The sequence below is a fragment of the Mytilus galloprovincialis genome, chromosome 4 (genome assembly GCF_965363235.1).
Source record: "Mytilus galloprovincialis chromosome 4, xbMytGall1.hap1.1, whole genome shotgun sequence".
In the NCBI taxonomy this organism is placed as follows: domain Eukaryota; kingdom Metazoa; phylum Mollusca; class Bivalvia; order Mytilida; family Mytilidae; genus Mytilus; species Mytilus galloprovincialis.
This window is the reverse complement of record NC_134841.1, coordinates 16,324,333-16,350,238: the sequence shown is the minus strand read 5'-3', so window position 1 is coordinate 16,350,238 and position 25,906 is coordinate 16,324,333. Positions and strand designations below refer to the sequence as shown.

At 31.4% G+C, this 25,906-nt stretch overlaps 1 long non-coding RNA gene across 1 annotated transcript; it reads right to left on the bottom strand.

The window, feature by feature from the left end:
- Positions 1 to 585: 585 nt before the first annotated feature.
- Positions 586 to 20,566, bottom strand: LOC143071484 (uncharacterized). The gene is made up of 3 exons (XR_012976909.1): positions 20,266 to 20,566; positions 4,081 to 4,138; positions 586 to 759 (listed from the first exon to the last, which is right to left on the bottom strand). It is a non-coding gene; the product is annotated as an uncharacterized LOC143071484 (long non-coding RNA).
- Between the last annotated feature and the right edge of the window lie 5,340 nt (positions 20,567 to 25,906).

The following is a 25,906-nucleotide window of genomic DNA, read 5'->3' as shown; positions in this document are numbered from 1 at the left end:
TTAAAACTACAAGGGGAATTGGCAGCTTTGGTATATTAGAAACAGTTCGAAATTCAGGTGGCAAATAAGGGTACATTAATATGTGTTTATAGTAGTTTGCTCAAAATAAGGTTCAACTATTTTTATTTTGTATTTCTATCCTCTTATCCCCCCCCCCCTTTTTGTTGTAAACACACTAATTGTAGTAGTTCTGGAATTTCTTGAAGATTTTGTAATGGTATTAAGTTAAGGTCTATCCTCTGTAGCCTTTCCAATCACCCATCAGATAGAGTACAAAGTCGTCATTAATTCCGTTTCCCTTTAATTGCCCCGAAAATTGGGCATTGTTCATAAAACTTTTTTGTCTTCTCGTAGCAAAGTCTGAATAAAATTGTTTATCATTTGCATATGAATTTTCATGTGGCGCGTTGTATGTATTTTGGAACTGCTTTTTTTCATATGTCGACGGAAAAGGAGAGGCATCCCTTAATCTTAAAGTCCTGGTATACTCCTGTGGATATGGTCGATAAGTTGGTCTCTGATGGTCGAAATGATTTATAATCTTTTTATGTACACCAGAAATAGGATCGAAAAACTCATAAAACGAAGGAGGCGTCGTTGGAATCATATTGTATCTAGGGGCGAAAGATGGATCCTGGCGATAGGTTTGACCGTAATCGGGTCCATAATCCAGATGGACGTCAAGAGGTGGTGGCTGGCGAAATGGTGGATGTCTATAATCATTTATGTTTCTTGAAATCCATCTACTTGCTTCAGAACCTATAAAATACACAAGACAACATGAAGTTTTAACAAAAACATATTTAAAAAAAGAAAAGAATAATAAATATTTCAATGTTAACAAGTCCATTTGTTTCTATGTGTCTAACATCTATGTCTTGATGATTTCATAACAATATGACAGATCACAGACTATGTATGAGAACACTTCATCAAAGATACCAGGCTTATAATTTATACAACAGACGCGCGTTTCCTTTATAATAGCAATGATTAGACTAATCATTGACATTGACGCTCTATTCACAAAAGTTAAAAGTCCAAATAAAGTAAGAAGATGAAGAGCATTGAGAGTAAAACATTCCGAAAGATTTGCCGAATACAGTAAGGGTTATGCCTATTTATGGAGTAGACAATTCTACGTATTTCTAACAAAACGAGATTTTATGAATATGTTATTGATAATATCCTTCAATAATTCATGTCAAAACAGAACAGCAGACTGTTGCATGGATATATTTCATTTAAGGCATCGAGAACAATTGTTTTATCAGAAAATTGGTAGTAGTTTTTCTTACTTAAGACATATTACCTAGGCCGTATTTGGCACAACTTTTTTGAAGTTTGGGTCCTCACTGCTTTTTGACTTTATTCTTGTTTGGCTTTCAAGCTATTTTGATCTGAGCGTCACAGATGGGTCTTATGTAGACGAAACGCGAATCAACCGTAACAAATTATCAGCCTAATGCCTTTGATAACTTTTTGATGTAAAAAAAAGGAAAACAAAACGTTTGATAATTTCATGCGTCCGAAGCGCTTTTCTGGATTTACCTAAATCAGGAACGCTCTAAGCCAAACATTTGAAATCCGAAGATGTATAAGTACCGAACCCGTTGAAGAGCTATATGACGAAAAATACATATAATACATAGACAAAATCATCTATGGTCAACTTTGCTTGAGGAAGTTGAAACCTTAGTTTCTTAATAATTTCAAAATTTATAAACGGATAATTTTAGAACTATTTGATGTAAAATGACATAATATCATATAACAACAAATATGATAGATTGTTAGTAGACACTTGTTAGCAGCTTTACTAGACAATAGATCATATTTAATAGAGTGGATTGACCGAAATGAAGGACAGATGTTACTTTACGGAAGGGTAGGCAAATACAAACGATCATCGTCAAAACATATTGTTAACTTATTTGTTATATTGCCCATGAATAAAAGTACGCTAAGGTAAACTAACTTGCTTTTCTGAACGGGGGCTTTAAAATCATTAAAGTGTGAATAGCAAAAACTGGAATTCACAATATACTATAGAGGCAAAACTTTATATTTTATTTCTGTAAATAGTCTGAAGTGAATTGTAAAAAATATAGCCCCACTTGGTCATTGTCTATATTTAGACAATATACGTATAGTGTCTTGAAATATGAAATTTATTTGTATGAGGCTTAGAAACGGGAAAATGCGAGGTTCTACCGATCATTTTCCCGTTTCGTGCCGAATAAAAATAAATTTCATACTTCAAGACACTATACGTATATTATTTTTATACTGAAATCGATAAAAAAATAAAAAAAATAATATAAATATGAAACAAATATTATTAAAAAAAAGTGTTAGGAATTTCCCCCTTGGGGTGCCATTTTGGGGTATTTCCCTATGAGCGTAGTCTAGGCGGTAAGTATTGACAATTTAAGGAATTAGAAAGGGAAAATGAATTTAATTAATAACATTTGATAAACATGGTATATAAATTACCAATTTGAAGACATAACAGGTTTAAATTCATAAAAGTTTGACCATTGTCTACTACACGTTGTCATGGTTGTGACGTGACGTTGCAAGTAGGCGGGGCTTATAGGTGAGTTGAGGTCATTGACGTATAAAGCTAACGTTTATACGTATAGCTTTATCTGTATAGTAAAATAGCTGATTGCAGTATAAAGAATGATATATGTCTGTGCATCACATCAAGACTTGTTCACATAAAAAAAAACTGTATAAAGTCGGGATTAAAACAGTGTTTTCCATTCGTTTGATGTGTTTGAGTTTTTGGTTTTGCCATTTGATTAGAGATTTTCGTTTTGAATTTTCCTTGGAGTTCTGTATTTTTGTTATTTTATTTTTCACTATTGTTCACTGACCGATATTTAGTCAAAGCGATTAATTATTTGTCACTGACAGAATTTCGAGTACTCGAATTCACTGTGGAAAACATACATAATGGTAGAAAACATTTAAACATTATTCGCTTGTTTCTCTGTCCTATATTTTCTCCAATTTATCTGTTTATTTATTGTAACCCTTTCGTATATGTTGTCATTTTAATGTTATAATTAACACTGCCATCAACGCGGGAGGTTTGGCATGCCACACAACCAGGTTCAACCCACCATTTTTTTTTCATAAAATGCCCTGTACCTGTACCAAGAAAATTGCCATTGTTCGTCTCTGTGTGTGTATAATTTCGGTGTTGTGTCTCTGATGTGTCGTAGTTCTCTTATATTTTTTTACGTTTCCCTAAGTTTTAGTTTGTAACTCAGATTTGTTTTTTCTCTATCGATTTATGAATTTTGAACAGCGGTATACTAATATTGTCTTTATTTAACCAAATAAAACATTTTTTTTCTAAACAAACCCACAGAGAAACTTAAAATTAAAACGGCCACATAATACAGCTAATATAATCTATTCTTGGGGTAGAAAATCATTTTTTGTGGATACAGTTTATTCATATGTATGTCCAAACCAATAATAGTAAATGATAATTCAGAAGAGCCGACTACAAAAAGTGTTTTAAATATTGTGGAGAATTAATTTGGTATGTTTTTATCATTTAGTTTAGAAATGACGCGTAGTGTTGCCTGTTTAAGGTCCCAATAACCACAGACAAAGCAACCTATGAACTTATTACTTTTTAATCAAGTACATAATTGAACCGAAGTTTCGATTTATCATTTCCCTTCTATTTAATAAATATTTTGCAGTAATTAGTATACGTTAGTCATAGCTCATTTATTAACCAAAACATAATGAGATGAGTAAGTCATTTTAAAAGGCGGTGTAGCTGTCTGTCTGTAAATTTACACGTATGCTATAGTCATTTTTTTTTACAGTTAATAAAGTTGTTTTAATGTATAAGATGCAATACTCATACTTTCGTTTAGGATAAATCCTTTGCTGACTTTGCAAAAAAAATTATTATATTGGATCAAGAATAGTGTTTATGTACTTTTTATCTATGTAAGACCCATCAAATAAAATGTTAACTTCAGTGGCAAGAAACTGTCTGTAGATCAATGATCGACTCGGTGTCAATAAGTATAACTCTATTAAGCTTACCTTGAGCCAAAAAGATGAGAAACGAACTCAGGAATGTTAGCCAATAAGACAGAACAACCTGGAAAAAAACAAAAAAATAATTATTAAAAACAAATTGTATTGTTTTATTCACCTGTGTACATTATTTTGAACTTGGTTATTGGTCACAACTTGTCTTTCTGATATTCTGTTCCATCTAACCTCCTTGTTTACTAATTTGTATTTACATTATGTCATAGATCAAATGCATTCGTTCGGTGTATGTTCAATTGTTTTTGGCTTATATGCCTTTTGATTGAGTTAAGCAACTTTTTTATAGTGTGTATTTCTATGTTGTGATGTTACACTATTGTTTCAGGTTGGGTGTAGGTTGGCGCCTATTAAAACGTTGAATGCACCTGTCCTATGTCAGGAACCTGATGTTTAGTGGTTGCCGTTTGTCATAATTGTTTCTCGTTACTAGTCTTTTAAAAAAGATTAAAACGATTCTCATGTTTGAAGGTAGTAATTTGTAGAGTAGAGCCCTTTATATGAATAGCTTGCTGTTCAGTGTGAGTTAAGGCTCCGTGTTGAAGGCCGTTCTTTGACCTATAATTGTTTACTTTTACAAATTGTGATTTGGATGGAAAGTTGTCTCATTGGCACTCATACCACATTTCATACTTAATTATTGATACACATGTCAGGATAATTGAATCTAAATATTTTATTTCCGTTCCGAAAATATTTTTATTTGGGGAATTTTGGACGTTTAATTATATATACATTTTTGTCTAGAGATCAAATAAACAAGATATTTTGTAATTGATATAATGACAGATATTATGATCAAGTATAAACAATATATCAGAACTGAAATAAATAAATAAAACATATCCTTATTCTTGTCAATTTTGATTGCTACCAGCAACTTTTGTTCACCTTGGGGTTAACGCAGATTTTGCATGTCAAGATTGGACTTATCAGCATGAAAGATAATTTTGAATTTTTCGGAGCACTTGAAATCACCCCCGGGTTTTGGTAGGGGTTCAAGTTGCTCAATCATTTTCAAATTGGTTTTCTGTACTGTTGTTTGTCTTTTCGTCGTTTTTTGTTATGCCATGTCAAGACCGATTTATGAATTAAATATCCCTTTGGTGACTAACATCTCCTTTGGAGAACATGTAAACTTACGAAACAATCTCTTCGTTTCTTTTCTCGTGGTTGTTAACTTAATTTTGCTTAATATTTTATGCTGAATTACAGGCAATAATTTGTTGATATTGAAAACAGGACTGACAGAAACATACAAGGCAAGAAAACTCATGTCAATAAAAAGTTAGGATGTAGATAGATTAATTAGAAAATGATGTTTATCCTATAACTTTAATCTATATGTATATATATATATATATATATATATAGATATATTTGTAGATACATTCGTCCATACATCAAACTCTAAATTGGCCTCTGTGAAGCCTTAATGTCAAATACTTTGATAAAAAAATATCATATCTCAATTTCTATATTTGGGCGTTTTAAATTTTATCTTTATATATCATTATTTTAGTCTATTTTCTCTATCTGTTATTTTTTTAAATTATTCTTCATTTTATATATGGAAGCACTCCATTGTGTTCTATTCTGCAACCTCATCCGCATCTTCATAATAGTATTTTTTCTGTCGTTGATATTATTACTTTTCTTTGTAATTGTTAATGTAACCTTTTATAAATGTATGTAAAGAATTCAAAGTTTAATTAGATTGTTAATTAACATACCTTAATAAATGTATTACATCCACAACATGTGACAAAAAATCTAATATTTTAGATAAACATGGTTACCGTACGTACATATAAACTGCGTCAGGTATGCTCAACTGTTGTGTCTCAGAGCATGTTTAAACCTTAACAATGATTAACTTAACTTTTAAAGTTCCTAAACAGAACAACAACGACATCATTTTTAGTTATCACATTACCAAGTAATAAAATGGCAGCTAGTTAAAAAAAAAGTCCTTGGTATTCTAATCAATGGAATTTTGTTTTACAGGCACATGTTCTATTCTTATCAAATAAATTGAACAAAACAAAGCTATGCATAAGATTTCAAACATAAAATTGCATTAACCTTCTTCGTTTTTTTTAATTTTTTGTTGCACTTTGATATGAACTAGCATGTAACATTTTATCATTCAGTATGATGACAATTGGTACTTTTACTTTTATAGATACAATTTATGTCCTTTTCTAAAAGTTAACATTGAAGCATGAAAACTGTTTAATTTTTTTTACTGAAAATTTATACTTACGTCCATTGAAACGGAGTTTATTTTATTCCATATAGATTTAAATTTATTAATCAAATAAATTAAATAATAAAACAATGCTTCTGATATGTGGTTAAGCTATAAATGAGATTTCAAACAGATTGCAATGGTTCTCATTGGCCATGAACATGATATGATATTGACATTTATGAGGTTTAAAATTAAAATAATCAGAGAGAATGATGATTGATTTCCGTGGTCATACCTGTTATATATTATAATGTATCGTTTTGAAAGCATATTAAACTTCATGATAAAGTAAAAGTTTCCGCTCTAAATCACGGTTTTTAAATCTTTTTTATTATAAGTTTTATTTTGAATAATAATTTGACTTTGGTGTGGTAAATAATACATAATAAATATATTGCAACATAAAAAAGGAACTCAGGAACTCTATCGCAACATGCATAGTTTTTATTTCCCGACGGTAGCACCAGCCCAGTAGTCATGGAGCACTTATGTGTTGACATGAATTATCATTGATAATTAAAAAATAGCTGTTTCCAAAACTTAAGATTTTGAGGTAAATGTAATTTGAATAATGTCAATATTATATGAATTTGTATTTTTACCTGTTTTGTAAACTGTAAATTTCATAACAATTTTTTATTTCGTTTTAACATTGGATTCAAGCGTCGATGTTGAGTCTTTTGTAAACGACAAACTTGTCTGTCGCAAGATAAAATGTCAATCCTGTTATCTTTGATGAGTTTATTGAATACGCTGTATGTTCCATCTCACTGAAAACTGACCTGATAATTTGGTTATTTCTTTTATGTCTGTTTTTGGTCTTATAGGTTCCTACACTGCAACAAGTGTATTACGATAATTCTCCACTCGAGACAGTTAGATTTTATTATTTAAAGCCCGAGGCATGCCGAGCTCTTTAAATAACTAAAGTTTAACTGTCGAGAGTCGAGAAATATCGTAATACACGAGTAATAGTGTCGGAATCTGTTTCTCTAATGTTTTTGATCCTTCTTTTTCAAAGATTTTAAGAAACTTGTGTTCTTTATAGTTATCAAAGGTACCAGGATTATAATTTAGTACGCCAGACGCGCGTTTCGTCTACATAAGACTCATCAGTGACGCTCATATCAAAATATTTATAAAGCCTGCGACGTCATCAAGCATTGCCGCCTTTTTTCATGGCGTCACAATAGGAAAATTCAGAAGAAAACAAAACATTTAGACGTCATAATTAAATTTCGACTAATCATTTGCCGAGTACAGATTTTTCACTAGTAAGGAGAAATATTTTTCTCACACCGGTCAGGAAATGTGAAAATAGCACAAAAATTAGAGAACTATAACTCCCAACGTGTCTGCGGGTTTATACATCCCTGGATTTTAAATGTTTATGTTCTTTCGTTCCTTGTGAAGGTGAATCAAGGGAGACGTGCTAAATTTATCAATTATTATTTTCATCTGATAATGCGTTTTACTAACATGCTATGCAGAACACAAATCTATTTTTATGTGTAGGTTATTTAAATCGTTGCACTCTTGTTTTTTTTTCTACACATTTTTTTTAATACTAGTAGATGTCACTACATGCAAATATTCAGAAAAAAAATAATAAAACAAACAAGGATCTGAGAAAATTGGTAGGCCTAAACAAAAATTTGAAAAGAAACAAATACCCAATCAGAATCGAGTTAGAGGCGTTAATCTTCTAAGGTCTATCGAATTTAGGTATGGTAAATTTCGGCATCACAGGGCATATAATACAAAGTAAATGAACTTTTAAAGAAAAAAATCTCATAAAGAAAAGCTTGTCCTAATGTTGTTTTTTTTATTACAAAATAAAATCAGCTAAACACCAAAAAAGACCAAGCAGCAGATTATAAATGATTTTTGCTATGGCAATATATAAAACATAAGTACATCTTGACAATTTTTATTTTTCTGGTCATGAAACATCCGTTCTAATGTAATTCATTCATTAATATTACACAATATTTATTGCATTATTCATTATTTCTTTTATAAATTTTGCGTTTTTCTATCGTGACAAGAAAGTTGATTAAAAATCATATCAATAATTCAATTATTAGTATGTTTTTATGTACCACATGACATTGAATTATACCTGCGGATGTTGCATAATGAGACCGCAATTATGTTTACTTACTGTTTGTACATATCATAAGAAGTAATTAAAACTAATTGCCATAATTTCCCCTCGGTTTTTTTTTTTTCATTTTAAATTAATAAATCCTATGAAAATTATTTCATAAGATTTATTAATCTGTTGATAATGTTTGATTTTCAGTTCACACGTAAAACTAATTCATTGTGGCAGTTACAAGCTTGTTACATTGTATGAATTACATTCATTCAGTGCAAATGATAGTTTCAATCTTTAAAAAAAATGTCTCGTTTGTGTTGAACAGTTTACAAAGTAATGCATCTTGAGAAATTTGAACGGAGGGCAGATGAAAAATCCAAATGCGTGTCGTCATAAGAAGTTGGTTTCCCCTGCAATCTCCAAATGATTAAGAAACAGAAAGACAAAGTGCCTCATTCCACGTCATTTGAACGTTGGTGGATATCTGTCTCTTTGACTATCATAACAAATCTGTGTAACAGTTTGATAAGATTATATTGAGTGGTTTGCAAGGAGTTGCGGATAAAACAAACTGTACTTTTGTTTTTAATCAATTGTAAAAGAGGGACAAAAGATACCAGAGGGACAGTCAAACTCATAGATCGAAAATAAGACAGTTAGATTTTATTATTTAAAGCCCGAGGCATGCCGAGCTCTTTAAATAACTAAAGTTTAACTGTCGAGAGTCGAGAAATATCGTAATACACGAGTAATAGTGTCGGAATCTGTTTCTCTAATGTTTTTGATCCTTCTTTTTCAAAGATTTTAAGAAACTTGTGTTCTTTATAGTTATCAAAGGTACCAGGATTATAATTTAGTACGCCAGACGCGCGTTTCGTCTACATAAGACTCATCAGTGACGCTCATATCAAAATATTTATAAAGCCTGCGACGTCATCAAGCATTGCCGCCTTTTTTCATGGCGTCACAATAGGAAAATTCAGAAGAAAACAAAACATTTAGACGTCATAATTAAATTTCGACTAATCATTTGCCGAGTACAGATTTTTCACTAGTAAGGAGAAATATTTTTCTCACACCGGTCAGGAAATGTGAAAATAGCACAAAAATTAGAGAACTATAACTCCCAACGTGTCTGCGGGTTTATACATCCCTGGATTTTAAATGTTTATGTTCTTTCGTTCCTTGTGAAGGTGAATCAAGGGAGACGTGCTAAATTTATCAATTATTATTTTCATCTGATAATGCGTTTTACTAACATGCTATGCAGAACACAAATCTATTTTTATGTGTAGGTTATTTAAATCGTTGCACTCTTGTTTTTTTTTCTACACATTTTTTTTAATACTAGTAGATGTCACTACATGCAAATATTCAGAAAAAAAATAATAAAACAAACAAGGATCTGAGAAAATTGGTAGGCCTAAACAAAAATTTGAAAAGAAACAAATACCCAATCAGAATCGAGTTAGAGGCGTTAATCTTCTAAGGTCTATCGAATTTAGGTATGGTAAATTTCGGCATCACAGGGCATATAATACAAAGTAAATGAACTTTTAAAGAAAAAAATCTCATAAAGAAAAGCTTGTCCTAATGTTGTTTTTTTTATTACAAAATAAAATCAGCTAAACACCAAAAAAGACCAAGCAGCAGATTATAAATGATTTTTGCTATGGCAATATATAAAACATAAGTACATCTTGACAATTTTTATTTTTCTGGTCATGAAACATCCGTTCTAATGTAATTCATTCATTAATATTACACAATATTTATTGCATTATTCATTATTTCTTTTATAAATTTTGCGTTTTTCTATCGTGACAAGAAAGTTGATTAAAAATCATATCAATAATTCAATTATTAGTATGTTTTTATGTACCACATGACATTGAATTATACCTGCGGATGTTGCATAATGAGACCGCAATTATGTTTACTTACTGTTTGTACATATCATAAGAAGTAATTAAAACTAATTGCCATAATTTCCCCTCGGTTTTTTTTTTTTCATTTTAAATTAATAAATCCTATGAAAATTATTTCATAAGATTTATTAATCTGTTGATAATGTTTGATTTTCAGTTCACACGTAAAACTAATTCATTGTGGCAGTTACAAGCTTGTTACATTGTATGAATTACATTCATTCAGTGCAAATGATAGTTTCAATCTTTAAAAAAAATGTCTCGTTTGTGTTGAACAGTTTACAAAGTAATGCATCTTGAGAAATTTGAACGGAGGGCAGATGAAAAATCCAAATGCGTGTCGTCATAAGAAGTTGGTTTCCCCTGCAATCTCCAAATGATTAAGAAACAGAAAGACAAAGTGCCTCATTCCACGTCATTTGAACGTTGGTGGATATCTGTCTCTTTGACTATCATAACAAATCTGTGTAACAGTTTGATAAGATTATATTGAGTGGTTTGCAAGGAGTTGCGGATAAAACAAACTGTACTTTTGTTTTTAATCAATTGTAAAAGAGGGACAAAAGATACCAGAGGGACAGTCAAACTCATAGATCGAAAATAAACTGACAACGCCAAGGCTTAAAGATAAAAAGATAAACAGACAAATAAAATTACACAAGACACAACATTTAAAATTAAAGACTAAGCAACACAACCCCCACCAAAACTGGGGGTTCTAACATAGTCAGATAAGTATTGTTATACAGTTCTGAACGGTCCAATATTACGTCGGTACTTAAAAATATTGACTTAAAACTATGTCGTGCTTTTCTCAGTCATATAAAAATGAGATAATTTGGTGTAACGAACAATGATACGACTGTCCATCAGAGACCAAAAGATGTAGAAGTAACAACTAGAGGTCACACAACGCACAAGCCCATATCACACAGTAAGCACAAACAGGCACTTTAACCACTATTGTAAAATAATTGCAGACAAAAAAACTAACAACTAATATGCAAAACGTAAACAAAAATCAATTATGATATACAGCAACAAACGACGACCACTGAATAACAGAAGCGATATTTAAAATGTCTGATGGAGACCAACCCTCCTCATAAGCTGGGACAACAGTGTAACAGCACAACCAAAGAACAAGTCTATAGAAATCGGTTGAAAAGGTCTTAACTCATCAGACTGGCATTCAAAACACATAAAGAACCTACAAAAACACAAAAGACACAAATTGCAGATCTGCCATTACTCACAGTTACCAAAACAAATATCAACTAATAAAACAAATCACGTATCTAGACTGAAATATCAATCAGTACACATTCAATATGATGACGTCATCAACAGTCGGAGAAAAACGTGACCTACTACAATTCCAAAATAAAGGTATTTGTAGGACAGTGAGTGTAGCACAATAACATATTGTTTTGTTTTAATTATTGATTACAAAATTAATTTAATAAAAAAAACATCCCACATTTCATTACTTTTTGTTAGATTTAAGCTTAAATGGCTCCGTCCTTGTATTGGTATGAGAAAACTCAGTCCCCACTCCCGAATCCCAAATACTAAAATTTACAATAGCAGGAGCACGACTTTGTTTGTTGAAGGATCTGCGCAAATTTTGTTGAATTTTACTTCGAAGTTATTTCGAAGAATTAGTGGATAACCTAGGTATAAAGTAAGACAAAATAAGTTGCATCACAATAAATCCATGTCTCAACAGACGAAAACCGTTTGAATCGCATAGACTGCAAACATAAACCAGGACCAGCGACCGGGTTAGAATCTCCCAATTCACATGAATCAAAAAGCAAAAGCACAAAAATACTGAACTCCAAGGGAAATTCAAAACGGAAAGTCCCTAATCAAATGGCAAAATCAACCAGTGTTTTGTGGTATTATTCGCCTAGCAACCAGTGTTTTGTGGTATTTTTTGGTAACATTTAATGTTGTTAGTTTTTATAGACTTCCCTCTTTTCAAATTTTCCTTCGAATTCGTATTTTGTGTAAATACTTTTTAAGATAATTTAGAATTTCTATTTGGGTCGTTTAGTTATGATATGCTCTCAGACGTGTTATGTATGATTGTTTTATGTCACTGGCTTGCATGCACAATGACAATTATCCCATAACCACGTGGCAATCGCATCAAGTGTTTTATACAGAAAGCCAAAAACATGACAAAACCAGAAATTATGTCATAAAGATGATAAACTGTTCCATATTCACTCTTTAAAGCCGCAGTCGATTCATCAAAAAGAAAAATATTTTGAATAATGACTACATTAAAATTTGCTGAGTATGAAAAAACGCGCTGGCAGTTGACCTATTCCTTTTTTTGTTTCCAATCGTCAGATTGCGGAATAAAATATTTTTATATGTTCACAACAGATGACCTAGGCCTGCAATGAATGGCAACAAATGGTTTATGGGTAATAAGAAGTATATTTTACTTTAGATTTAGGTCTAAGAGGAAATGCAAATTTCCCATTATATTAATTTTCAAAAAGTCGTATATTTATTATAATTAAAAGCATCAGAGTTATCTCTCTACTGTCAGAAATACAATTTCATGGAATTTTCACCATTCTATCATTGATATAAATGAAAATAACAGTATATACACTACGAACGATTAGTGCAATTTCCACAATTGACTATAACATGAAGGTTATAACTAATCATTTGAACGTTGAACGGGGTCGTGTAAATACGTAAAACGTAAGTATGATCGAGCTATATAACCAAACGGGACATAAAAAAAGAAGCCAAATTCATATAAGGTTGACTTTGTCTGAGGAAGTTGGAACATTACCTTCTTAATAATTTCATAATTTATCAACGGGAATTTCATAATAGTATGTTATTAATCATGTCAGTACCGAATCTATGACTACTAGATTGATGATTCCCTTTGGGAACTAACAGTCAACCATCAGGGGTGTATATATCAACAGTGTTCGGTAATGAAAATAACACTTAAATGCTATCATTTTATTCTTTTATGATATAAAAACAACATATGTACAATGTTGGAATTTATAAAATTTCTGTGTACGAGTTTTAGAAACAGGACGAAAAGTGATGCTCACAGAGCTAGTATCCTGTTTGGCAGCGAGTACAAATAAATTCAAGTCTCTGACAACGTAGATATATTGTTTGTATCATGCAATTAACACATGGCACTTTAAGAATCCGACCAGTAGGGAATTTTTAAAACCGCAAATGTGACCACAAAATGAACATGGCACAGAAAGAAATATTCACATTACCGTTTGCTCAGTATGGAGGCGGAATTACAGGATATTTTATTAGTTCAATCAAACTTCTAACAAAATATCCTGTATAAATGTAATATTTACAACTCGGCTCTATAAAATCATGACTAAAAAGCAAATTCACAATACTCCGAGGAAAATTCTAAAAGAAAAGTCCCTAATCAAATGACAAAAACATAAGCTCAAACACACCAAACATCTAAATGGATAACAACTGTCGTATTCCTGACTTGATACAGGTGGGATTTCCATCATTTTATAAGGGACGGAAATGAAAGTAACACTTAATCCATTTTATTTGCTCAATAAGCTTTTCTAGATTTTCAATCATCAATAAGACTCAGACCTTAAAATGTGAAAGAGATGTGTCTTTATACGTACAGACGTTAGACTATGCTACCAAAAAGAAATAAAAAGATACGTCAAATTTATCTAAAGTCAATTCATCCTGAGGAAGGTAGTATTTTTTTGTATATCCTTCCGAAGCACTGACTACCGAACTGCTGACACCCTCGGGAACTTACAGCCCACCGGAAGTGTTATCGACCCAGTGCTTATTAATGAAAAACAACACTCCATCAATTACATGCGTCCGAAGCACTCCACTGTGTTAACTGATAATCGTGAACGTTTAAATCTTGATTTTTAGAAATCTGGCATTTGTGAATGAAAATAGTATGAATTTCCTGCGTCCGAGCCTAATTTATTACACAAAGGGACCTACAAGGGACCGACAAATTCATCTTGGGTCAACTTTGTAATAACTTAATATATACAGTTCAGCTGTACAATATCAGTAATATACAATGAAATTTCCATCATTCTTTTATTGATGTATTATCTACAATATACATAATATACAATGGAATGTCTTTTATTCTATTATTGATGAAATATGTACATAACTTATAATTCGCGGTGGAATTGCTATATTATTGATGTAACATCCATTGGTTTATATATTAAATCATTAATTATTATGTGTCAAAAATATACATTTTAAGTGTTGACCTTGGTCTGATACATATATTAAGTTCTGTATATTTTTGGCTTTTTACATTGTGTTTGCCATTAAAATATATATAGTTTATAATAAATATGTGTCAAGTTTTGTATACATCATTCTACGACATAGTAGGATTATAATTTCTTAATGTTCAAGAATGCTTAATATTCCTCTGGTTTTATTGTATGGTTAGATTGTAATATGATAATAATCATGATTATTATTATTATTATTATTATTATTATTATTATTATTATTATTATTATTATTATTATTATGTGACTAATATCTTTAGACTTTCACACAATAGGATAATCTTTTGAAACAGAAGACATTTATTCATATCTTTTATGGCTTATTTTACCATAATGGTATGAGTTTTGTCCATTGAAGGTCGTTCGTTGACCTTTGTTGTTCACATTCTTTTTTTGTGAAGGGTTGTATCCTTGGCAATCATACCACATCAACTTATTTGAATTGTTACTTTATGCAACAATTTTTACACAAAATTTATAAAAAAAAACCGTATCTGAAATAAATTTTGTTTTCCTGAATAACCTTTTCAAAATATATATGCAGACAAAAATAAGTTTTGATTTAAGCAAGGATTTGTATAGTTAGAAATTATATTCTTCGTATACAATGATCTATATTCATGTCTTCGCTAACACCATACTGGTCATTGATGCCTTGATCACCATCCTATTATATTTCGGAGTATTGTTTTTCTTTATCGAACAAGTCATTTGCATACAATTTTGGATGAATGATTATTAGAGATAGATAAACTATGCTGATTTCTATTACTTGTTTATTTTTATTTTTTATCTATTTGTGTTTAAGTAAGTTTTTTGGATAGTTTGTTTTTGTTTTAGGGGCAGGGAATTTTGATGTATGATTTAGGTTTTGGTGATTAATATATTGCTTCATGAAAGTGCTACGATTAGATTTATTCAGATTTTTCTTTTCTGTATATAGAATGGAACTGGGGAATGTGTCCGGATTTGTTTTTGCTCAATCGATTTATGACTTTTGAACAGCGGTATATTACTCCCATTATTTTTCCTTTATCAAAGAGACAACAACCCGACGAAAGATCAGAAAAACAGCCCAAGGCCACCAATTGGTCTTCAACGCAGCAAGAAAATCCAGAACCCGGAGATGGACTTCAGCTGTCCCCTTAACACAAATGTGCACTTCTTCAGGGAAAATGCCATTACATTAAACTCCGAAACATAAATGAACTAAAATGCAAATAAAAACATACAAAACTAACTTAATTAAACCAGAGGTACCTGACTTGGGACAGAAGCTATATCTCTTATGGCCTGTTATTTGATAAGCAATTCACTGAATTTGATGTATACGCGAGTGCATGAACATTTAACATGATGAGATTGATATTAGGCCATTATTTGGCCTCATATATTTGAAACGTGTTATTATATATACATTATCAATACATACAACGTTTACCATTAATATATATAAATGCACAAGGTTCGTAAATTCATACCATCGTCCATAGTCAAGACGATGAAGTTCAAGGTTCGTAAATTCATGCCATCTTCCATAGCGAAGATGAAATTCTTACATACGATAAACGAAATGTTGTGGATTCCAAAATACGAAAAAGATATTTAAAATCAGAGGAGATTACTCATTCTTTTGGCCTTTTTCATAGTTTTAATGTCATAGGATGCTCTTCGATATGCTTAACCACTAACTTCATATTGATATTTTCATTGTGGATAAAATGGATTTGTTTGGGCACCTTATGAATGGCGTGTGATATTTAATCAAGAAAAGACGAGCTGAACATGGTCTTTTAATGACATACTACGATTTCACCAAACACACTTCAGTTTTCTCACTAAATAATTCAAAATTTGGTGACTATGTTGAACGCATCTATTCCATCGAACTAGAGATAAAGGATACAACAGATACAGTTACGTCGGCCTCATATCTTGACTTACATCTAGAAATGGACAATGAGGGTCGGTTGAAAACAAAACTTTACGACAAAAGAGATGATTACAGCTTCCCAATCGTGAACTTTCCATTTCTAAGTATCAACATTCCAGCAGCGCCTGCACATTGAGTATATATCTCCAAATTGATACGATATTCTCGTGCTTGTATTTCCTATCATGATTTCCTTGATCGATGGTTGCTGCTCACAAGGAAGCTAATAAACACAGAGTTGAAATCATCCCTTCGTAAATTTTAAGGACGCCATCACGAGTTGGTTGACCGTTACGGAATAACCGTTTCACAGAATTAGACTTGTAATTACACGAGCAACACGAGGGGTGTCACGTGTGGAGCATGATCTGCTTACCCATCCAGAGCATAGGAGATCACTCCCTGTTTTTGGTGGGGTTCGTGTTGCTTATACTTTATTCTATGTTGTGTCATGTGTACCATTATTTGTCTTTTTGTCTTTTCATTTTAGCCATGGCTTTTTTAAGTTTATTTTTAATCTATGAGTTTGACTGTCCCTCTGGTATCTTTTTCAATGTAACAATATTATACACAATACCAATCTATTAAAGGTTCTAACGTTTGGCAGTATGAGATGTATAAAAACTCAGCCCTGTCAAAACCAAATTTGAATTTTTAGAATCTGGCTTCATGAAGGGAGGGTTTAGGTCCTCTGTACGCTACCAATAAAATCACCAGGGTTTAATTTTGTATTTACGCCAGACGCGCGTTTTGTCTACAAAAAACTTTTCAGTGACGCTCGAATCTAAAAAAGCCAAATAAAGTACGAAGTTGAAGAGCATTGAGGTCCAAAATTCCTAAAAGGTTTGCCAAATACAGCTAAGGTAATCTAGTCCTGAGGTAGAAAAGCCTTAGTATTTAAAAATTTTAAATGATTTTGGTAAACAGTTAATTTATGAATATTACCATATCCATGATAATTCATGTCAGCACAGAAGTGTTGACTACTGGGCTGGTGATACCCTCGGGGAAGTAAAACTACACCAGAGGTGTCATCGATCTCTCCCTATCCATTTTAAATAGTATTTAAAAATTATTTCATTCCTGATTTATATTTTAAAATTATTTCCCGTCCTGAATATAAATCAAACATATTTAGTTTAAACATATTTTATTGTTCAAAAATGACAAATAGATTAGACACAAGTTTTTCAACTTAGTTACGTCTTCTCCAATACATATCTAAATATACACATGAATGAACATGACATATATCTGACTTTAACCAATTATTATTTTAGCATGAAGATGTAAAAATAAATTTTGAAGAATCAAATATATTAACCACTGAACGTCAAATAAACAACAACAAATCGTAAACTAAAGGCGAAATGGTCATAAGGGACATTCAAACTTATTAGTCGAAAAAAAACTGAAAATCTCATAAATAAAATTAAACCGATCGAATGAAAATCAACAGTTTACAAAACAGAATAGAAAAACTAAAGACTAGAGCAACCGCACCGAAAATTTGGGGTTTGACAGGTGCTTCACATGAGGCACCCGTCGTGTTGCTATTGCAAGTACGAACTCGGTGATAAAACATTCGGTAGGTCACGTTCGATAAAAAGATGACATGATTGTGGTAACGACAATTGGAAAATATCCGTCGTCATCTGTGAAACAGATATGACATAACGGTCGAAATCGTGATGACGTCTGTAAACGTTTCGATGGGACGATTCAAATTTGGAACGCTTGGCTAAAAAGCTTCCTTGTTAGCAGTAATCCTCTATCAAGGAAATCATGATAGGAAATGTAGGGTCAGTTACTTCGGTACTGGCATGAAAATACGGATTTTTTTTGTGTTATTAAAATTTGCTGTTAAAAAATGATAGAAATTATTATAAATTAAGGAATGTATCTCCCTCATGCAAAGCTCTGATTCCTTTCACGGATTTGGCTATACTTTTTGGACCTTTTGGATTATAGCTCTTCATCTTTTATATAGGCTTTCGATTTCAAATATTTTGGCAACGAGCATCACTGAAGAGACATGTATTGTCGAAATGCGCATCTGGTGCAAGAAAATTGGTACCGTTAATTTTATTATATAGTATCAACTGGGATACATATATTCCATATGCGTAGCTGCTAGAATGTTGATACATTTCAATAGAAAGTTCACATTTTGGAACTGGAATGATCTATTTTGTCGTAAAGTTTTGTTCTCAACCGACCCTTACTGTAAAGTTCTAGATGCAAGTCTAGATTGACTTCTTACGATAAAGTAGACTGCAGTGCGAAACCAAATTGTAGATTCATTAAAATGAAACAAAATTGTTTTTGTATTATTCCTGGTATTTATATTCTCTTTTTTTTGTATCACAATGCAATACAATAAATGTCACGTGTTTACTCGACCTGTGCACATCTCTCAATGCTTTCAAATGCTGTGTCTATCCACTTGTCCATATTCCTGCCTTACAATTTAAATATCTTTAAGTTTTTGTTAGTTTTTTTTTTTTATTTGATTGTTCACGGTTAATAATCTACTTGGTATCAACTCTTTATGTCATAAATCAATTTAGTTCTTCAACTTTGACAATTTTTCCTTTGGAAAAGTTGAAATAATAGTTTATGGCTACCTATTTACTGAATATGATCATTTCTATTCACGGTAATAATTACTAAAAAGCCTAAAAAAAGAACATATGCTAGACGAAATATTAAATATAGTTGAAACGTAAACCCACACATGACAACCTTGTCGTCTGCCAGTATGCAACACAACATTGACAATATGCATACATGGAATTTGTTTTACGCTTACTTTTAAACCTTATGTTTCATGTGTTATAATATGAAACTGGGTTATTTTTTTATTATTATTATTTATCTTTTGTGTGTGTGTGTGTGTTTGAAAAGGGGGGTGGGGTATTGAAGTAAATTTCATATTAAAGTTTAAAGTAGTATGTGCATTTACATAGGTACAATCATATGATATTTTCTGTAAAATATTTTAAAAGTTTTTGAGTATCGCTCTCAATGTCCTAGTCAATAATATATCACCATTAAAGAGTTAATTATCCCGTCAATGTACAGAGGCGGATTTAGAGGGGGGGCCCAGGGGGCCCGGGCCCCCCCTTTTTGGGAAAAAAATTGGTTGCTTATATAGGGAATCACTGAAGCGTGACTGGAGCGGGCCCCCTCTTAGCGCAGTCAGTGGGCCCCCACTTATGAAAATTTCTAGATCCGCCAGTGATGTATATATCGCTTATCACAGTAATCAGATTGCGTTTCCCTTTCAGTTTAACACATTAGTATCCGTATAAAAGAACCTTTCTGCATGTGTCTTACTAAAAAAAAATCAAATAATTGCTATTCTTTTGTCAATTAAGGTGAATTTTCAAATTCCATAAATCAGTGTCTGTTATTCTTTCAGCAAATGTATAGATCTATATTTTTCATTTTGAGGCAAATGTAATATTTACAAAATCTCGCAAGATTGTATCTCTGGAAAACTAACACATATACTTTCAAAATAGATTATACTAGTAGAATGAAATGAATTAGAAAAAAATCACTATATAAAAGAGTTAAATAGAACCAAATCTTTCTGAAAAGTTACTAAGCGTAATTTAGTTATTACTTACCATTATTTTTTAAAAGTTGGACATAAACAGCAATATGCCAAGAAAAATAATTTCCTCCCGTTGATCCAAAATTTGCAATATATCTTACATAGTCGGTAGATTGAATACTAAATATAGAGATATACAGGTAAACAATTAATTATATCACAATGCCAGGTGATGCGTAAACCATCAACGATGAAACAAATTTTGACTTTTATGCAGTATGAAAAATTTATAGTGCGTCAACCATAACGCTTTTGGTAGTTTGTATACCAGTTAGATGTCAACCTCCGGCTACTGCACTAAAGAAGGGAAGACTGCAAACACATAAGATTTTTTTTAGCTACAAACTACTGTATGATTTATATAAGTAGGTGTGATCATATAACAGGAACGTGTTCTTTGTGTTATATTTATTTACGTGTATCATTCAGTTGTTGGTGTAACAAATGTATTACATATGTATCTGTTGTGTAAAAACATGTAACCCATCCTAAAAACGTCATTTTTTTGTGTGTATTACATGTTTATAGTGTCTCTTGTGGTTGTCTGTTATTTCCTCGTTCAGGACAAATGAGATGAAACAGTTATAAATGCTTAAGCTATAACACGTACATTTTACTTTTACCTTTTCTTAAAAAAAGTTGAACTTAATTTCATTGTTTATAAGTGTTCTGCAAAATAATCGCCTTTTTAAACATGACTCGTAAGTCTTATATGAATACTTTTCATGTCCAATGTCCGTAAACAAAATTACGTTAAAGTCATATGAAACCTCAAATTAAAAAAAATACGATGCATATGTTTTGTTTTTTTTATAACAAAATGGATAATTTTCCTTATTAAACTTATGTGCATATATACATTTTTTTCTGAAGAAAAATCTTTAATTTGTCCACATTTAGAAGAAGTTTACTTTTGTTTAATTGCTTGCTTCAAAAAAGCAATTCGCCGACATATTTTCCGTATTCATGTAACCTTAGCGCGACCCTCTCGTAAAAATTCGGTGATCGCAATACGCATGAATCTGTCACTGAAACAAACTATTATCTGAGTTGCGTTCAATATCGTAGCGGCTACATCATAGATTTATGACTTTTGAACGTGTAGCTAGCCTAGCTGCACGTTCAATAGTCATAAATATACGTCAGAATATACGTAGTACTATGTAGCCGCAACGATATTAAACGCAACCCTGATTGTACATGATATACACGTGCTCAATATCCATGCTTCTTTGTTGATTGTTTACCATATGGGGAAAATCGGAAAACTACGGCTTCAAAACACGACAATAAATGAGCTGTCATATTTCACATCAAAAGAGAGAGAGAGAGAGAGAGAGAGAGAGAGAGAGAGAGAGAGAGAGAGAGAGATGACGATTATACGATATGTTTGCGTGAGAAATGATAAAATCGTGCACAGAATACTAAGTGTTTTATATATACATACATTGGTTCAAGAATTGGATAAACAAAGTCCGATGTTCAATACAATCTAACAAGTTCATATATATAACGTATTGGCTGAGGGAAAGTCCTTAAATTATATATAACATTTGTTATTTGGATCCCATGTTTGTACCAAATTTTCTAATCGGTCAAAAAATGTTTCCATGCATTCAACAATGTTTTTGCAGCATATTCCACAATTTGTTCAGCATTATAGCGGAACGATCTGAATCCATATCTGGTAGTTCTGACTCTCGGGAGTACTGCTGATCCCTGTGATCTTAAATTATACTTATTTATGTTAGTATCAATTTAAATAAATCATGAAGATAGCTTGGTCTATTTTGTGTGCATTATTTCAAACGTTTCTGTTGCAATAGATTTTTGTTCTTCTTATTTTTAAAGAAAGTAATCTAGCAGTTGTTCATGTGAATTATTATTATAATCTCCATTAATGAATCTAAGAGCTCCTTCTTGATTTTTTCCCGTTTTAAAATATTATTTTCCCAACAGCAGTGACAAAAAAGTAAAATAACAAAAATACCAAACTCCGAGGAAAATTCAAAACGGAAAGTCCCTTATCAAATGGCAAAATCAAAATCTCAAACACATCAAACGAATGGATAACAACTGTCATATTCCTCACTTATTACAGGCATTTTCTTATTGACAACAATGTGTAAACAAAATTAAGAAACAGACATAATAGGTGAAAATGTCAATAATAGGGGTACAGCAGTCAAAATTGTGTTACAATCTTTATCACTAGAAAAACAAATAAGTATATATACAACAAAAAATGAAATGGCATATTTAGACAAACCACATTATCAAAGTACATTAGCAAAATCAAAAGACATATACAAAAGTTAACCATAGCACAATAACACAACGACGGGATGTAGAAGTACCGGGGCGAGCCACGTCTAATGGATATTACCAAAAATAGACTAAACAGTAAATTTCAATAATTTACAAAGACAAGTAAAACTTAAAGAACACTATTATAACACGGTTGTTTTAAAAGATGATAAACAACGTCAATTCCTAGAATCTATCGTGTATTATTTGTGAAGTTCATACGCAATATTTAATTACCAAAAAGTTCATGGTATCTTCCGATGAACTTTATTGGAAAAAGGACCATGCAGCCATTCTTTCACATAACCCTGTTCATCAACTCATTGCTCAGACACTGGCGACGTTTTATAATGTCTGAGTAGCAGCTGTAAGCTCTTGAATACCGAATGAGTTAGGAAATGTATATCCCATTCACAGGCGAAGTCGGTATATTCTACTACGGTTTGATGGGGTTGGGGATTAATAGTTTCAAAATTTAAATCGTCTCGTTTGTCATAGTACCCAATCAGAAAAGTTTGGGTTGTTAATGGAAAGAACAATCATCATCAATATATCTGAATGTAAAATTTAATAATCTGGATTATTAGAACTATTTGTTTTTGACAGGTGTCGGAAGAAACTCCGACTCATATGAAAATAAGAAGAGATCGTCAAGGAGAGGCGCACAGTTCGTTCCCATAGGACTGCCGCCGATTTGTTGAAAAACTCCAACTTCAACGAATATGATGCTAATTAGAAACTCCAGCATACTGATCACTTTTTCCTCTGTGTATGCTTTACCAACTTATCTACTATTTAAAAAATATGCTGTACATGGTATTGAAATGTAATCATGAAATTTATAGTATTTTTATGTTGAAAAGCATTGTGTTTTATATGCTTTTTTAATTTCCCATGGGGAATGGCAGTATACAGGGTTCGAAAATCTAAAGCTTTGATTGAACTGATTTCAGGGAAAGATCGAGATTTAAAATTATCAAGAAGTTCTTGTCAGATTTTTTTAAATCCACTTATGATAAATACCACTACGCGAGTGAACAGTTTCACTATTTTTGAAGACCCTCTTTCACTGCGATACAGATTCTTAGTCAATCTAATGGGCATTTCCTCCGTCGAACATGCAGGTGAACCGACAAATTACTAGACAATAGTCAACATTCGTTTTAAACATTCAACATTCGTTTTATAAATTGAACATTCGTTTCATACATTCAGCATTTGTATTTCAACATTCAACATTCTTTTCAATATGCAACATTCGTGTTTCAACTACCAACATTCGCTTTTCAACATTCGTTTTCAACATTCAAAATTCATTTTTACATTCCACAATCGATTTCAAAACTCAACATTTAAATTTTTTTTTCAATATTTTTTTTCACAATTATTTTTTTTCAACATTCGATTTCAACTTTTAACATTCGTTTTCGACTTTCAATCTTCGTTTTATTCACATTCGTATTTCAACATGTATCATTTAATTTCAACATTCATCATTTAATTTCAACATTAAATATTCGTATTTCAACATTCAACATTCGTTTTCAACATTTGTATTTCAACATTCAAAATTAATTTAGTATTTCAACATTCAAAATTAAATTAGTATTTCAACTTTCATTTACAACATATAACATTCCATACTAACAAACAGCATTCAAAAATATGGTCAACATTTTTTTTTTCAAGATTCTACTTTAACATTCAAAAATTGTTTTCAACATTAAACTTTTTTTTTTAAATTCGTATTTCAAAGGTCAACATTCAACGTTTTATACATTCAACATTCGTGTTTCAGCACTCAACATTCGTTTTCAATAACCAACATTCGTTCTTCAACATCCAACAATCTTTTTTCAACATTCCTTTTCAACATTCAGCATTCGTTTTTTACAGTCAACAATCGATTTCAACATTCAACATTTGTTTTAAACATTCAATCATTTTTTTTTAACATTCACCACTTAATTTCAACATTCAATATTCGTTTTCAACATTCAATATTCGTTTTCAACATTCAACATTCACTACTCAATTTTAACACCCGACATTTGTTTCCAAAATTCAAATTTCCGGATGCCAACATCAAACACTAAAAAAAAAAGAATTGACTTTGTCATCTTTTTTTCTCAATCGATTTCAACATTGGTATTTCATCTTCCAACAATCATTTACAACATAGAGTGGGGTGTCGATATTCTCCTGGGACACAATTTCGCCATTTTATAATTTTGAGGTGTAAAAACTTCAAATGATGGCTGAAAAGGAAGAAATATGCTGGTAAATTATGTTTTTAAAACAAATATGATTATATTTTTTAAACTTAGACAAAATTTCGGCACTTACCGCAAAGGACCGAAAAACGAACAATGGTTTTTGGTCAATTTCCTGAATATAAAACATGATTTCAAAGAAGTATTTCTTAGTAATTCTTTGACTGGTTGCCCTAAATTTTAGATATTTTCACCTTTGAAATGTCTGCTATTCTTCTATAATGAAATTGATTTGATAAATATTGTTTAAAGATGCAGATATTTGGTTTTAACATGTTTAAATAGATGTGTAATAAAGGCGAATATGTGTCCCACTTTGACAAAACACCAGGAAATTTCAAATAGCCTTTAATATAACTTTTCCGATGATTTTTTTTTTTTTTTTTCAAAGAAACACGTTTTTAGGCTCAGAACATTTTGCTTTTGATGTTATCTTCATATAGAAATATCAGTTTACTTCAAAAACATAAAGACCTGAACATAAACTGCAGAATACATGGAAAACCATGGCGAAAATAAGCACCCCACTCTACAACATTCGTTTTTCAACATTTAACATTCGCTTTCAATATGCCAAATTTGATTTCAACATTCAACATTCAAATTGTTTTTGTTATTGTTTTGGTTTTTTTTTACATTCGATTTAGTATTTCAACTTTCCACGTTCATTTAATAACAAACAACATTTCATTTCAACATTACTATTTTCAAAAATTTGTAGTCAGATCGAGTCCACATTTTTTTTTTTTTCAATATTACACTTCAACATTTAAAATTCAACATTAGTTTCCAACATTCAACTCTTTTTTAACATTCGTTTTTCAAAATTCGTATTCCAAATTCCAACATCCATTTCAACATACAACGTACGATTTTGACATTCAACTTTCAAAACTAAGATTGTTAATTTGTTTTCTCTTCAAATTTCTGTTGAAAAAGTATGCTGAATGTTAACGAAACTATAATGTTGAATGTCAATGTCTCAGATTTGGATGAAATCTTGTTAAAATTATCTGAATAACTAGTAATAACGAAAAAGAAATATATTTCGATTTGGTTGCTATGGAAATAGGA